This window comes from Mobula hypostoma, chromosome 15 (genome assembly GCF_963921235.1).
Source record: "Mobula hypostoma chromosome 15, sMobHyp1.1, whole genome shotgun sequence".
Lineage (NCBI taxonomy): Eukaryota > Metazoa > Chordata > Chondrichthyes > Myliobatiformes > Myliobatidae > Mobula > Mobula hypostoma.
In genome coordinates, this window is record NC_086111.1 from 8,711,751 (window position 1) to 8,728,531 (window position 16,781).

The 16,781-nt window shown below is 40.1% G+C and overlaps 1 long non-coding RNA gene across 1 annotated transcript; it reads left to right on the forward strand.

The window, feature by feature from the left end:
- Positions 1 to 4,807: 4,807 nt before the first annotated feature.
- Positions 4,808 to 12,427, forward strand: LOC134357050 (uncharacterized). Its single transcript, XR_010020486.1, has 3 exons — positions 4,808 to 4,907; positions 10,197 to 10,481; positions 12,034 to 12,427. It is a non-coding gene; the product is annotated as an uncharacterized LOC134357050 (long non-coding RNA).
- Positions 12,428 to 16,781: the final 4,354 nt, after the last annotated feature.

Consider the following 16,781-nt stretch of genomic DNA (forward strand, 5'->3'; position numbering starts at 1 on the left):
TGCAGGTCAGTGGAACGAGGTGAGAGTAGCGTTCGGCGCGGACTAGAAGGGCAGAGATGGCCTGTTTCCGTGCTGTAATTGTTATATGGTTATATAAGTCAATAGCATCATAACATTTTAAGTAACGTTTGGATATTAAACACAGCACATATTTTCCCCGTATGAACTTATAAAATCATTGCAACGCACCAATATCGCTGAATCAGTGGGAGCCCTGGGCCTGCTTTCCTGCAACAAGACGGTCCTATCGAGGGGTGATGGGGGACAGCGATACTCAAAGGGGGTTCCTTATGTCCAATCCAATCTGCAATTTAGTTTTTGTTACATTCATCGCAGAGATATGTTGGAAAAGGAAGCAATATTTTCGGTGCTTCTGTGGCTATCTCAGGATATTGAGCCTTGACTTTGATCCAGAATGCCGGCAGAGATGTTATGTCAAACAGACTTTTCAGCCCGCCGTCATTTGCAAGCTCGAGGAGTTGATCTCCTTCCCGCGCTGACATGGATGACGCGTGCGTAATGGCTCAACAGACCTTGACAGGGAATGAGGAAAGGTGCAGCTGACTCATATCGCCAAATCATATTGTTTCCTCGTGGCCCGGTAGCGCATGCTCTGCGGCCCGGTACCAGTCCGAGGCCCGGTGGTTGGGGACCGCTGCTTTAAGTCCCGGCCACATCCTTGTAAAAATCCTCCAAGAGAAGCACAACTTTGTCAAAGTGTTTAAAACAGCCTTTCTCAAACTTTTTGCCCTGGAGGTGCCCTTGAAATAATTTTCAGGTCTCGGGGAACACTTGCATAAAAATTATTATATCTAGAGCTCATGGTATGTTAACGTGATCAGTAAATTTTAGATATAATAATCCAAAAATAATTGTCAATGCTCAATTGAGTAGAGAATGAGTTTTAGCCAACCTGTCCTGAAAAAAAAGGTAGTTATGCTTAGCTTACCTTTCTTGAAAGCAATCTTTTTCTTTGCCTTTCATAAATTTTTAAAACTCATAAGGCGAATATAATAAATTTCTGTCAAATGGGAGCCAAAATGGGAGTTATTTTTTTTCTAAAGGTAGTCCTGGTAGATTTTATTTTTAAAAAGGTTGTAAATTGATTTTAATTAATGTTATTTACAACATGAAAATTGATTGAAAATGTTGAATGTTAAAGTTACTAAACACCATAAGCCAAAGCAACATAAAAAATATAGCCTAAGCCACAAATTTATTAAAGACTTGAAATAATACATTGTTACTAAGTAACATGATCAGGCTCAAATATAGGCTTAGCATGCAATGAGAAGGTTTCTATCCTTGCCCTTGATGTTTGTTAAACAAGAAAATCTTGCTCACACATGTAAGAAGTTGAAAATGCAGCAAAATTTTTGTTGCTTTCCTAAGAATGGCAGGATACTACTCTTGCTCAGAAACCCAGAACTTGTCCAGGGGCAGGTCAGTAAATCTCACCTCGAATGCATGATCAGAGTGCCTCTCACAAAGTTCTTCCTCTTCTCTCAGTCAATTTCTCAGGCTGAGTAGAAGATTTAGAGAAAGGGCCCCTTACGCAGTCGTACACTTGTGTTGAAAGGAAGGAAAAATACTGTTCATTTTTGTTTTGCAGTTCTTCCGGGTGGTTTTCAGTAAGACTCAAAACTTTCTGATATCCTTCCTCACTCTCAAGCCCAAGCAGCAGTGGAAACATTTCAAGATTTCCTATTGCAATATGATCTTCCAAAGATTCAGTTTCCTTTTAAATCCAAGAATCTTGTCATTTGAAGCCAAAACGTTTTCTCCAGGGCCTTGCAGAGGCTTGTTCAACTGGTTCATATGGTGAAAAATGTCTGTTAAGTAGGCTAGTTTCTGCTGCCATTCTTCATTTTCAAAATACTCCGCAAAGTCTGGCTGACTATTTTCTTGAATGTACTCCTGCAATTCACCTTTCAGCTCAAGCACCCTGTTGAGAACTCTTCCTCTGCTAGGCCATTGGATTCCTGCATGCGGCAGGATGTTGGTGTGCTCTTTATCCAGGTTTTCACACAGTTTTTTAAATCATTCTCAAGTGAACTGGTCTTTGTTTAATAAAGTTAGCCATTTTTATAGCATCATCCAAAACTTTTTCATTTCATCTCCATGAGTTTTTGATGTCACCATGTCCTTAACACCCCCTCCCCCACCAAGCACTCAAGCATGCAGCAAAGCATCAATAAAGACACAGACTTGCAGTACCCCAAAGACTACTTGTTCACCTGGTAATTCAACATACCACAGGCTCTCTCTCTCTCTAATAAGGGAAAAGGAGGTGTCCCCATTTCACAGTGAGAGGGGAGACAATATAAAGCAACTCACTGATTTATGGTGTTAAAAGTTTGTTGTGTCACTTTTTCCGAGCTCTGTGCCCAAAAAACTCAGATCTCTGGGCATACAGCCAGCAGCCAGCTCGCTGCTTACGATGTTCCGTCTCCCATGACACATCAGGCAGCGGCACCAGCCTGTCTCCGGAGCCACGGAAATTCAGCATCCTGAAGGCATGCTAGTCTTCCAGGCCGCGTCCCTGGCATATCGAAAAGCGGCCTGTCGTGAGGCCCTAAGAGCGGGTCCCACTCCTGCAAAGAACTGAAGTCAGCATGTAACTCCAGGTCAGGGTCTTCAAATGAACTTTGAAAGGGAAACAAAAGAGATATCAAAGATAGAAATAGAGCTGCTTTCGAAGATGCAAGCAGGACACTACCTTAGAAGATACTACTCGACTTAGTAGTAGCAAGCAAAGGAGTCACTGTAACCTCTGACAGCCCTCCAAACTATCCACAACACCCCCAACGTTTGTGTCATCAGCAAACACATTCTACTTCTTCATCCAGGTCAGTTATAAAAATCACAAAAAGGAGTTGTCCCAGAACACCACTGGTCACCGACCTCCACGCAGAACATGAACCCTCTACAACCACCTTTTGCCTTCTGTGGGCCAGCCAATTTTGTATCCACAAAGCAAGTTTGCCTTGGATCCCATGCCTCCATACTTTCTGAATGAGCCCTGTATGGGAATTCTTATGCCTCACTGAAATCCATATACACTACATATGCTGCTCTATCTTCATCAATGAAAGTTAAGGATCTTTTCAGTTTTGCTGGAGATATTGCTGCATCTATAAATTGTTTGGCACAATGGAATAAGATTGCTTGGATCATCAGTCCACGTAAAACCCATTGATACGTAGCTTTCATTGCAGAAAAGGACTTTTTTCTGTCTATTGTTGTATTAGTGAAGTGACATGACTCTGAAGTTTGTAATTCATCATCATTAACCTTATTAGAATTGCCCTTAGGCCTGGAAATCTCCTCTTCCATATCACACCTCCTCTTCAAAAATTGCCACACTGGACCATCTTTAGAATGAAAATTTCCTTCCAGTTTTCTGCTACAGCTGTAGAGTTTGCTCGTTCCCATATGTCAGTCAGTGGCACATAAGGGGAAGTTGGGGGAGGTAATTTGGGAGGGAGGGGGCTCAACCAAATAAACATAGTCCTACTGCGCACTGACATACTGAGCTGAGATGGCTAATTGGGCTGTTTGATCACTGCCCACCTCTGCGAGCCCTAGTATTGCGCAACATTCAGAAAACAGTGTTTTCTTTCACACCATCTCTCGTGAAACCGGTAGTGACTTTTTGTGGAACCTCAGTTCAGTTGAAAAACCCTGATTTACAGGATTGTCTGCCTCAATGACCTGGAGAGCTATGTTGGCTGGAGTCTTGTGCTTTGACTCTTGGTAGGGTCACCTATGTCAAACAGGTCAAAGGGTAGAGGCCAGACTAAGAGTGGTCAACTGGTCCTGCTGGTTCATGTGTTCAGCTTAGTGCCAGCAACCCTGACTGGTCATAAGAAAGTGTTACGCTAACAACAGTGAAGATTCCTTCTATATCTGTGTGTGACAGTATGGGCAGAGAGAGATGGAGGACCTACATTACTACCCTAAACACCAGTGGCATAACAGGCAGTAAATAAATACATCCTTGTAAATCTCCTCTGAGCTCTTTCCAGATTAACGGCAACTTACCCACGTGACCAATATAACAAATACAGTTGCACTAACATTTTGTAATGAAACATCCCAACTTCTGTTTTCAATGCCTTCAATCCCAGGAGGTGGGAATAGTGTAGGTGGGCAAAAAGGGTCAGCCTGGACAAGGTGGACTGAAGAGGATGGTAGGTGCGATCTAGAATAGAACTCATGGGATATAAACAGCAGCTGGCTCTAGCTGAGCTCAGAATCCTCTTGCTATGTTTTAATTCTTTGCACTTTCATTGATGTAAAAAGAGAAAGTGATTTTTTAAAAATTAATCTCAGTATGGAGCTGCCAAGACTGTGTAGCCTTTTTTGATGGGACAACTGTTCCCTGAATCATTGCAGTCCTATCAAAAGAGAGTAGACCATTTGTGTCTGTATTCCCAGAGTTTAGAAGGCAGACATTCAGATATATAGGATCATGAGGGGATTGACAGGATAGAAGTCAAGATATTTTCATCTGTGAAATATTTATGAACAATGAGACTTATGTAGTTACAAGAAAATGAGCTGGTCATTTAAAACAGATGCATAGAAATTTCTTCTCTCAGATGGGTAATGAACCTCTCAAATTCCCTCCCCCAGTGGGTGGCATGGGCCAGACCTTGTGAAATATTTAAGGTATTTAAGGGAGTGCGGAGGAAGCCGGTTTTGAATTTTTCGGCTTTCTTTTCATAGGCATTCAGGGAGGCGGGACTGCGCAGGCATGTGACGTCGGGCAGCAAAGCACGGAAGATTTAAAGGGAACACAGCCTTATACAGCGGGCAGCATAGTTTGTGGGCTGCCGAGTGAGCCGGGAGCAGAGTGAAGGCTTAAGGGCTTCGGTGGAAACAGGCGTGGCGAAGAGGGTTTGGTATTCATTTTTTGTTGTTATTTGAGGAGAGGGGAAGTATGAGTGTGAGGGCAGCTTGTTGTTCTCAGTGCCGGATGTGGAAAGTCCTGGAGTCTCCAGGCCTCCCGGAAGACCACATCTGCGCCAGGTGCTCCGAGATGCAGCTCCTAAGAGACCGCGTTAGGGAACTGGAGCTGCAGCTCGATGACCTTCGTCTGGTCAGGGAGAGTGAGGAGTTACAGGCAGGTGGTCACACCGGGGCCACAGGAGGCAGACAAGTGGGTCACAGTTAGGAGGGGGAATAGGAAGAATCAGGTAACAGAGAGTACCCCTGTGGTTGTGCCCCTTGACAATAGGTACTCCTGTTTGAGTACTGTTGGGGGGGACAGCTTACCCGGGGGAAGCAACAGTGGCCGTGCCTCCGGCACAGAGTCCGGCCCTGTAACTGAGAAGGGTAGGGAAAGGAAGAGGAGGGCAGTAGTAATATGGGACTCGATAGTAAGGGAGACAGATAGGCGATTCTGTGGACGCAGTCCGGAGACCCGAATGGTAGTTTGCCTCCCTGGTGCCAGGGTCCGGGATATTTCTGATCACGTCCAAGATATCCTGAAGTGGGAGGGAGAGGAGCCAGAGGTCATGGTACATATAGGCACCAACAACATAGGTAGGAAAAGGGGAGAGGTCCTGAAAGGAGAATATAGGGAATTAGGAAGGGAGTTGAGAAAAAGGACAGCAAAGGTAGAAATCTCGGGATTACTGCCTATGCTATACGCAGTGAGAGTAAGAATGCAATGAGGTGGAGGATAAATGCGTGGCTGAGGGATTGGAGCAGGAGGCAGGGATTCAAGTTTTTGGATCATTGGGACCTCTTTTGGTGCAGCTGTGACCTGTACAAAAAGGACGGGTTACACTTGAATCCTAGGGGACCAATATCCTTGTGGTGAGATTTGCGAGGGCTACTGAGGTGACTTTAAACTAGAATGGTTGGGGGGTGGGAATCAAATTAAAGAGACTAGGAGAGAGGAGGTTAGTTCACAAATAGAGAAAGCTAGTAGACAGTGTATGAAGGAGGATAGGCAGGAGACAGAGATCAGGAGCACTCAGACCAAAGACCAAAAAAAAGGAAGAAAAAGATAACAAAGTTGTTTGCTCCATTAAGGATAAACAGAGAGTAAGAGGTGGAGAGTTTCTTAAATGCATCTATTTTAATGCTAGGAGCATTGTAAGAAAGGTGGATGAGCTTAGAGCATGGATTGATACATGGAAATATGATGTTGTAGCTATTAGTGAAAGGTGGTTACAGGAGGGGTGTGATTGGCAACTAAATATTCCAGGATTTCGTTACTTCAGGTGTGATAGAATAGGAGGGGCAAGAGGGGGAGGTGTTGCATTGCTTGTCAGAGAAAATATAACAGCAGTCCTCTGGCAGGATAGATTGGAGAACTCGTCCAGGGAAGCTATTTGTGTGGAATTGAGGAATAGGAAAGGTGTCGTGACGCTTATAGGGGTGTATTATAGACCACCTAATGGGGACCGAGAACTGGAGGAGCAAATTTGTAAGGAGATAGCAGATATCTGTAGTAAGCACAAGGTTGTGATAGTGGGAGATTTTAATTTTCCACACATAGACTGGGAAGCCCATTCTGTAAAAGGGCTGGATGGTTTGGAGTTTGTCAAATGTGTGCAAGATAGCTTTTTGCAGCAATCATAGAGGTACCAACTAGAGAAGGGGCAGTTTTGGATCTCCTGTTAGGGAATGAGATAGGGCAGGTGACAGAGGTATGTGTTGGGGAGCACTTCGGGTCCAGTGATCACAATACCATTAGTTTCAATATAATTATGGAGAAGGATAGGACAGGACCCAGGGTTGAGATTTTTGATTGGAGAAAGGCTAACTTTGAGGAGATGCGAAAGGATTTAGAAGGAGTGGATTGGGACAATTTGTTTAATGGGAAGGATGTAATAGAGAAATGGAGGTCATTTAAAGGTGAAATTTTGAGGGTACAGGATCTTTATGTTCCTGTTAGGTTGAAAGCAAAGGTTAAAAGTTTGAGAGAGCCATGGTTTTCAAGGGATATAGGAAACTTGGTTCGGAAAAAGAGAGGGATTTACAATAAATATAAGCAGCTTGGAGTTAATGAGATGCTCGAAGAATATAAAGAATGTAAAACGAATCTTAAGAAAGAAATTAGAAAAACTAAAAGAAGATATGAGGCAGCTTTAGCAAATAAGGTGAAAATAAATCCAAAGGGTTTCTACAGTTATATAAATAGCAAAAGGATAGTTATGGATTAAATTGGTCCCTTAGAGAATCAGAGTGGACGGCTATGTGCGGAGTCAAAAGAGATGGGGGAGATTTTGAACAATTTCTTTTCTTCGGTATTCACTAAGGAGAAGGGTATTGAATTGTGTAAGGTAAAGGAAACAAGAAGGGTAGTTATGGAAAGTATGATGATTAAAGAAGAGGAAGTACTGGTGCTTTTAGGGAATATAAAAGTGGTTAAGTCTCCAGGTCCTGACAGGATATTCCCTAGGACCTTGAGGGAAGTTAGTGTGGAAATAGCAGGGGCTCTGACAGAAATATTTCAAATGTCATTAGAAACGGGGATGGTGCCGGAGGATTGGCATATTGCTCATGTTGTTCCATTGTTTAAAAAGGGTTCTAAGACTAAACCTAGCAATTATCGGCCTGTGAGTTTGACGTCAGTGGTGGATAAATTGATGAAAAGTATTCTTAGAGACGGTATATATAATTATCTGGATAGACAGGGTCTGATTAGGAACAGTCAACATGGATTTGTGTGTGGAAGGTCATGTTTGACAAACCTCATTGAATTTTTTGATTAGGTTACTAGGAAAGTTGACGAGGGTAAAGCGGTGGATGTTGTCTATATGGACATCAGTAAGGCCTTTGATAAGGTTCCACACGGAAGGTTAGTTAGGAAGGTTCAATTGTTAGGCATTAATATCGAAGTAGTAAAATGGATTCAGCAGTGGCTGAATGGGAGACACCAGAGAGTAGTGGTGGATAACTGTGTGTCAGATTGGAGGACGGTGTGTAACGGTGTGCCTCAGGGATCTGTACTGGGCCCAATGTTGTTTGTCATATGTATTAATGATCTGGATGATGGGGTGGTAAATTGGATTAGTAAGTACGCAGATGATACTAAGATAGGTGGCGTTGTGGATAATGAAGTAGGTTTTCAAAGCTTGCAGAGAGATTTAGGCCAGTTAGAAGAGTGGGCTGAAGGATAGCAGATGGAGTTTAATTCTGAAAAATTTGAGGTACTACATTTTGGTAGGACTAATCAAAATAGGACATAGATGGTAAATGGTAGGGCATTGAAGAATGCTGTAGAACAGAGGGATCTAGGAATAGTGGTGCATAGTTCCCTGAAGGTGGAATCTCATGTGGATAGGGTGGTGAAGAAAGCTTTTGGTATGCTGGCCTTTATTAATCAGAGCATTGAGTATAGGAGTTGGGATGTAATGTTGAAATTGTATAAGGCATTGGAAAGGCCAAATTTGGAGTATTGTGTACAGTTCTGGTCACTGAATTATAGGAAAGATGTCAATAAAATTGAGAGAGTACAGAGGAGTTTTACTAAAATGTTGTACAGAGGAGATTTCCTAAAAGGTTTCATCTCCTAAGTTACAGAGAAAGGTTGAACAAGTTAGGTCTTTATTCTTTGGAGCGTAGAAGGTTGAGAGGGGGATTGATAGAGTTGACGTGGATAGGCTTTTTCCATTGAGAATGGGGGAGATTCAAACAAGAGGACATGAGTTGAGAGTTAAAGGGCAAAAGCTTAGGGGTAACATGAGGGGGAACTTCTTTACTCAGAGAGTAGTGGCTGTGTGGAATGAGCTTCCAGCAGAAGTGGTTGAGGCAGGTTCGATGTTGTCGTTTAAAGTTAAATTGGATAGATATATAGACAGGAAGGGAATGGAGGGTTACGGACCGAGTGCAGGTCGGTGGGACTAGGTGAGAGTAGGAGTTCGGCACGGACTGGAAGGGCCGAGATGGCCTGTTTCCATTCTGTAATTGTTATATAGTTATATGGTAAAGGTAGAGGAACTGAGGTCAGAAGAGGTGTAGAGGCCAGTCTCCACCATATTTAGAGACCGGGCAGGGGATAGCAGGCAAAGGAGATACCAGCTACCATGGGGTAGATGAATGCATGAGGGTATTTCTTGGAGCATAGCTTGTTAGTAACGAGGCGAGAGAAGAGATTGCTGAGCCTCTGGCTAGGATCTTTATGTCCTCGTTGTCCACAGGAATGGTACCGGAGGATTGAAGGGAGGCGAATGTTGTTCCCTTGTTCAAAAAAGGTAGTAGGGATAGTCCGGGTAATTATAGACCAGTGAGCCTACATCTGTGGTGGGAAAGCTGTTGGAAAAGATTCTTAGAGATAGGATCTACAGGCATTTAGAGAATCATGGTTTGATCAAGGACAGTCAGCATGGCTTTGTGAAGGGCAGATCATGTCTAACAAGCCTGATAGAGTTCTTTGAGGAGGTGACCAGGCATATAGATGAGGGTAGTGCAGTGGATGTGATCTATATGGATTTTAGTAAGGCATTTGACAAGGTTCCACACGGTAGGCTTATTCAGAAAGTTAGAAGGCATGGGATCCAGGGAAGTTTGGCCAGGTGGATTCGGAATTGGCTTGCCTGCAGAAGGCAGAGGGTGGTGGTGGAGGGAGTACATTCAGATTGGAGGATTGTGACTAGTGGTGTCCCACAAGGATCTGTTCTGGGACCTCTACTTTTCGTGATTTTTATTAACGACCTGGATGTGGGGGTAGGAGGGTGGGTTGGCAAGGTTGGTGGTGTTGTGGATAGTGTAGAGGATTGTGGAAGATTGCAGAGAGACATTGATAGGATGCAGAAGTGGGCTGAGAAGTGGCAGATGGAGTTCAACCCGGAGAAGTGTGAGGTGGTACACTTTGGAAGGACAAACTCTAAGTTATAGAGTAACAACTATAGTAGTAAATAAAGAACAAAAATCTTAGACTTAAAATAAACCTTCATCGCATGATAATAAGAGGTTCATTTTATAAAGAAAACACCAGAAGAAAAAAGAATTGGTGCTAGAAGCACCCAACACAGATTAAGAGAGGGTATCTGTATCAGAAGGGAACTTATCATCCAAAAAGCTTCGGGCAGCAGTCGTAGAATGGAAAACACGACGATTTCCATCAGGAAGAGAGATTCTGAGACGTGCAGGATACAATAGAGCCGGTTTGAGATTTTTTTGATAGCATTCCGACATTAGAGGTTTAAAAGTCAGTCGTTCCTTCATCACTTCAGGACTGTAATCTTGAACTATCCTGAAGGAATGCTGGCGATACTTGATCATCCCTTGTCGACGAGCAACCTGGAGAAGTTGGTCTTTAACATTGACATAATGGAAACGAAGAATAACTGGTCTGGGTTTGGAAGTAATCGCTGCCGACTTTGTCCACGGTATACGATGGGCGCGGTCGAGTAATGGAGGATCATTGGGAAAAACTGAACCGAACGAATCTTTTAAAAGTTGAGCAAAGAATATTGCAGGATCTTCAGCCTCAACATCCTCGGGTAAACCGATTAAATGTAAGTTTTGTCTTCTCGATCGATTCTCAAGATCAATAACTTTGGATTTAAGTTGTTGAAGTTGTTCAGTAGTTGAAGCTAGATTCTTCTCTAAGATCTCGACTTTTGTGTCCGTCTTCTGAGATTTAGTATCCAGTTCAGAAATTTTAGCATCGTGTTTCTGAACATCAGAATCCAGGGATTTCAAAGAGTCCGTAATTGATCTTAAATCTTCATTGAGGCTTTGGCGATGTTGTTCAAATTGAGTTTTTTTTAGTTAACCTTTTGTTTTAATTTTTCCTTTTTCGTTATTATTTATGATATGATTCGACGATTATTTTTAGTTATATGTTTCCTACTTTTGGTTTTTGCATAATCAAAATGGTGATTTGTCTTTCTTTGTTTCTTTTTTGGGACGCCATGTTCCTATGCTTCTTCTTCCCATAATCCTTCTTTCATTTTAGAAGCGATTTTTTATTTATTCGCTTATAACTAATTATATGTACTGACTGCTTTTTTAATTTAGATATTTTACTAATTTTTATTATGTAGATTAATTATTATATTGGTTATTTTTTACATGCATTAGTTTCTGGGAGATCTTTTATTTAACATATATTTTTGGAGTTGCCCCCTGCAGAAATGGGGTTAGAATTAGTTTTAGTTAGAGCTTCTTTCAGCCATTTCTGGCTTAGTTCAGGGTTCTTGGGGATGGGGGGGTGGGTCAGTCCTTTTCTTTTTTAATTTTTTCTATTGGGCTGCTTCAGAACTACCAAGATGTCCGCAGTGTCGGGATTTCCGGTTCCTCTCTAATCATGTATTCCTCTTCCGGTTCTATGAGTTCACATTGTGGTTAACCCTTTTCTTACCAAAGGGTTAACTCTTAATTATGGCTCATACTATTAATTTTGTTTCTTGGAACACAAATGGTTTAAACCATCCTATAAAACGGAAAAAGGTTTTCAAAGTGTTCCAAAGACTGAATGCTCATATTATTTTTGCACAAGAGACTCATGTAAGGAAAGAGGATAATCAACGCTTCTTTAAGTTTTGGAAAGATCAACAATACCACTCAAATGCTCAAGCCAAATTTAAAGGCGTTTCAATTTTTATTGATCCTTCAATTACATTTATTCATCAAGACATTATTTCGGATCCTAATGGCAGATTTTTGTTAATTACTGGGGTACTTTTTAATAAAAAGGTCGCTATGGTGAATGTTTATGCTCCGAATGTGGATTACCCTGAATTTTTTAAACAATTATTCACTTCCTTTCCTAACTTAAACGAGTATATGTTGATAATGGGTGATGATTTTAATTTATGTCTGAATCCCATGTTGGACAGATCCATAGCTAGTCCGGCTTTACCGAACAAGTCGGCTACTATTATTAATTCTTTTATGTTGGATTCTGGGATTTTAGAAATTTGGAGATTTCTACATCCAAATGACAAGGAATTCTCCTTTTTTTCACATGTTCACTGTTGTTTTCCCGAATTGATTATTTTTTGATTGACTCCCGTTTGATTCCAGATGTACTTGATTGTAATTATGATAGTATTGTTATTTCAGATCATGCTCCACTGAAACTTTCCACCAAGTTAATGGACACCTCCTGTACTAGCCGACAATGGCGATTTAACCCTATTTTGCTTCAAGATCAAGATTTTGTCAAATTTATAAAGGAGCAGATCGATTTCTTTTTTTCAACTAATACTACAGACGAAGTTTCCAATGGAACTGTTTGGGATGCCTTTAAAGCTTATATCCGTGGTCAGATCATTTCCTATTCGGCTGGTTTGAAAAAACGTGTTAACAATGAAATACTTTTGTTGGTTGATAAAATTAAAGAAGTCAATAAAAAATATGCTATTTCTCCCAGTAAGGAGCTGTACAAACATAGAGTTGAACTCCAATTTGGAACATAGTTTATTATTAACATCCTCCATCGAAAATCAATTAATGAGAACTAGGAGTGATTTTTATATTCATAGTGATAAATCAGGTAAATTACTGGCTAACCATTTGAAATTCGATTCGGTTAAACGTCAAATTACTAAGATTCGTAAACAGGATGATACTTTCACGGTGGATCATGCTGGGATAAATCAAACCTTTCAAGAATTCTATACCTCTTTATATCACTCTGATTTTCCTCATGACTCTAATTTTATGCATGACTTTTTAAGTAAATTGAGTTTTCCGAAATTATCACCCGAAGAGTCCCTATCATTAGAAACTTCCATTTCAGAGGAAGAAATAATAACTGTAATCTCATCTTTGAATTCTGGTAAAGCACCCGGTCCGGATGGGTTTACAGTGGAATTTTAAAAATTTTTTTCCTCCATTCTTTCCTCTAAGTTGTCTAGAGTATTCAAGGAAGCAATCAGCTTAAGTAAATTACCACAATCGTTTTATGAAGCCTCTATTTCCTTAATTCTTAAAAAGAATAAAGATCCTACTGATTGTACATCATACAGACCGATATCTCTTTTGAATGTAGACTCTAAAATTTTTTCAAAAATTCTAGCAACTAGATTGGAGAAGGTGTTACCTCAAATTATTTCTATGGATCAAACCGGATTCATTAAGAATCGCTATTCATCCTTTAATATTAGGAGGTTAATGAATATTGTTTATACCCCTTCATTTACCACCCCGAAATGTATTATCTCTTTAGATGCTGAGAAAGCTTTTGACAGAGTCGAATGGCCTTATTTATTTAATGTTCTTAAGAAATTTAATTTTAATTTGACATTTATATCTTGGATTAAATTGTTATATTACTCCCCGGTAGCCTCGGTTTGTACAAATAATTATAGATCTCCCTTTTTTCGTCTTTTTCGTGGCACTAGGCAAGGTTGCCCCCTTAGTCCTTTGCTATTTAATATTGCTCTTGAACCTTTAGCAATTGCTATTCGTAACTCGCCAAATATTGTTGGTATTACCCGTGGGAACGAAATACATAAATTATCATTATATGCAGATGGTTTGCTGCTATATATCTCTAACCCGGAGAAGTCAATTCCTGCTATTTTAGATTTGTTAGCTCAATGTAGTAACTTCTCTGGTTATAAATTGAATCTTAATAAGAGTGAATTATTCCCTTTAAATAAGCATGTACCTATTTATCGATTTTTACCATTTAAACTGGTTAATGATTCATTTATATATTTAGGGATAACAATTACGAAAAAATATAAAGATTTATTTAAAGCTAATTTTTTACCTTTAATTGATCAGATTAAACTGTTATTTACCAAATGGTCGCCAATCTCTTTGTCTTTGATTGGTCGGATTAATGCTATTAAGATGATCATTTTGCCTAAATTTTTGTATATATTCCAATCAGTCCCAATTTTCATCCCAAAATCTTTTTTTGATAATGTAGACTCAAAAATTTCCTCATATATTTGGCAGAATAAAAATCCTAGGTTAGGTAAAAGGTATTTACAGAAGTCTAAAAAGGAGGGAGGGCTTGCCGAATTTTAGATTCTATTATTGGGCAATTAATATTCGATATTTAAAATTTTGGTTACGAGATCTGGATGTATCTTTAAACCCTCACTGGGTAAATCTTGAATCTAATTCATTACAAGGGCTTTCCTTGGGTTCGGTGTTAGGAACTTCACTTCCTTTTACTTCTTTTAAATTATATAAACAAATGAATAACCCAATAGTTAAGCATACTTTACGTATATGGTTTCAATTTCGAAGATTTTTTGGGTTTAATCAATTTATCCTAGCAAGCCCTATCTTGTCAAACTTTCTTTTTCAACCTTCCACGATGGATCAAGCCTACTCTGATTGGAAAATTAAAGGTATAATATCTTTTCGCGATTTATTTATGGATAATTGTTTTATGTCTTTTGATCAACTTTCTAATAAATATAACTTACCCAGATCTCATTTTTTCAGATATTTACAGATTAGGAACTTTTTAATTACTGTTTCCCCTAATTTCCCACATCCATATCCAACGGATATTTTGGAAAAAATTTTAGATTTAAATCTCTCTCAGAAAAGTGTTGTAGCAATTATATATAATATAATTATGAATCTATGTCCTGATGCTTCTAATAAAATTAAAGCTGACTGGGAAAGAGAACTTGAGATTACTATACCGACTGAAAAATGGGAAAAAATTCTTCAGTTGGTGAATTCATCCTCTGTATGTGCTAAGCACAGGTTGATACAGTTTAAAGCAGTGCACAGGGCTCACATGTCCAAAGATAAACTATCTTGTTATTACTCTTACATTAACCCAATATGTGATAGATGTCATTCCAAGATAGCTTCTCTAACCCACATGTTTTGGTCATGTCCCCTGTTGCAGAAATATTGGAAAGATATTTTTGATATTATTTCAACGGTTTTAAATATAGACTTACAACCGCATCCAATTACTGCTATTTTTGGACTACCAATGATAGATTTAAATAATTTAACCTCTTCATCATGAAGAATGATTGCATTTCTTACTTTAGTGGCCAGAAGGTCTATTTTATTGAATTGGAAAGAGATTAATCCTCCTAAGGTATTTCATTGGTTTTCACAAACTATGCTGTGTTTGAATTTGGAGAAAATTAGAAGTGCAGTTTATCACCCTTCCATCAAGTTTGAAAAAACTTGGAGGCCATTCATTCAGCATTTTCACTTAATGTAATATCTTTATTTCCAAACCTATTCTATTTCTCTGTATTGTTGTTGGAGGGGAATGGAGTCGTTGGCACTGAGGTTTTCTTCTTTTTCATTTTTAAGTTCTTAGATTTGCCCAAGTCATTTAGTTTAGTTGATTAATTTTGTCTTTCTTTTGGGTTGGGGTTTTCTTTTTGGTTTTGTTTTTTTTTCTTTTTCATGCTTTTTTTTTAGTTTTTTTTGATCTGTTTTATCCGTTGTTAGTTTTACATGATTGGGAGTTTTGTCAAATTTCAATATTGGACTTTACAATTACTGTTTGTAAGTGTAACAATTTATCTCCTATTATTTGTATCAGTGCTATGTTTTGTTTATATATTCTAAAATCAATAAAGAGATTGAAAAAGAAAGAAAGGAAGGACAAACTCCAAGGCAGAGTACAAAGTAAATGGCAGGATACTTGGTAGTGTGGAGGAGCAGAGGGATCTCGGGGTACATGTCCACAGATTCCGGAAAGTTGCCTCACAGGTGGATAGGGTAGTTAAGAAAGCTTATGGGGTGTTAGCTTTCATAAGTCGAGGGATAGAGTTTAAGAGTCGCGATGTAATGATGCAGCTCTGTAAAACCCTGATGAGGCCACACTTGGAGTATTGCGTCCAGTTCTGGTCACCTCACTATAGGAAGAATGTGGAAGCATTGGAAAGGGTACAGAGGAGATTTACCAGGATGCTGCCTGGTTTATAAAGTATGCATTATGATCAGAGATTAAGGAAGCTAGGGCCTTACTCTTTGGAGAGAAGGAGGATGAGAGGAGACATGATAGAGGTGTACAAGATAATAAGAGGAATAGATAGAGTGGATAGCCAGCGCCTCTTCCCCAGGGCACCACTGCTCAATACAAGAGGACATGGCTTTGAGGTAAGGGGTGGGAAGTTCAAGGGGGATATTAGAGGAAGGTTTTTTACTCAGAGAGTGGTTGGTGCGTGGAATGCACTGCCTGAGTCAGTGGTGGAGGCAGATACACTAGTGAAGTTTAAGAGACTACTAGACAGGTATATGGAGGAATCTAAGGTGGGGGCTTATATGGGAGGCAGGGTTTGAGGGTCGGCACAACATTGTGAGCCGAAGGGCCTGTACTGCGCTGTAATATTCTATGTACTGATGCTTCTATGACATTTTTGTTCTTGAGTTTCTTGATGGTAAGGGATGCAGGAAGAAAACCTTTGCTTCGTATCTCATACCCTCTAATCTCAGCAGCATCCTATTAAACCATTCCTGAACTATTTCCAAAGCCTCTACCCCCTTCCTGTAATGCCATACTCCTTCTTCACCACTCCATCTACTTGTTTGGCCACTTTTAGGAAGCAACGGACTGGGACCTCAATGCTGCTAAGGCTCCTGCCTTGAGTGTATGTTTTCCCCTCACATTTTCCCAAAGTGTGATACCTCAACACTTAGAGTCATTGCTGATGACAGTCAGTAAGTTATAGAATACTACAGCAGAGAAACAGCCCCTTCGGTCTATCCAGTCCATACTCAGCTCATCTTCTGCCTAGTCCCATCTACCTGTACCCAGACCATATCCCTCCAAACTCCCCTTATCCATGTACCTATTCAAACTTTACTTAAATGTTATAATGCTGCTCATATTAAAACCCATCTGCCAATTCTCCTCCCATATC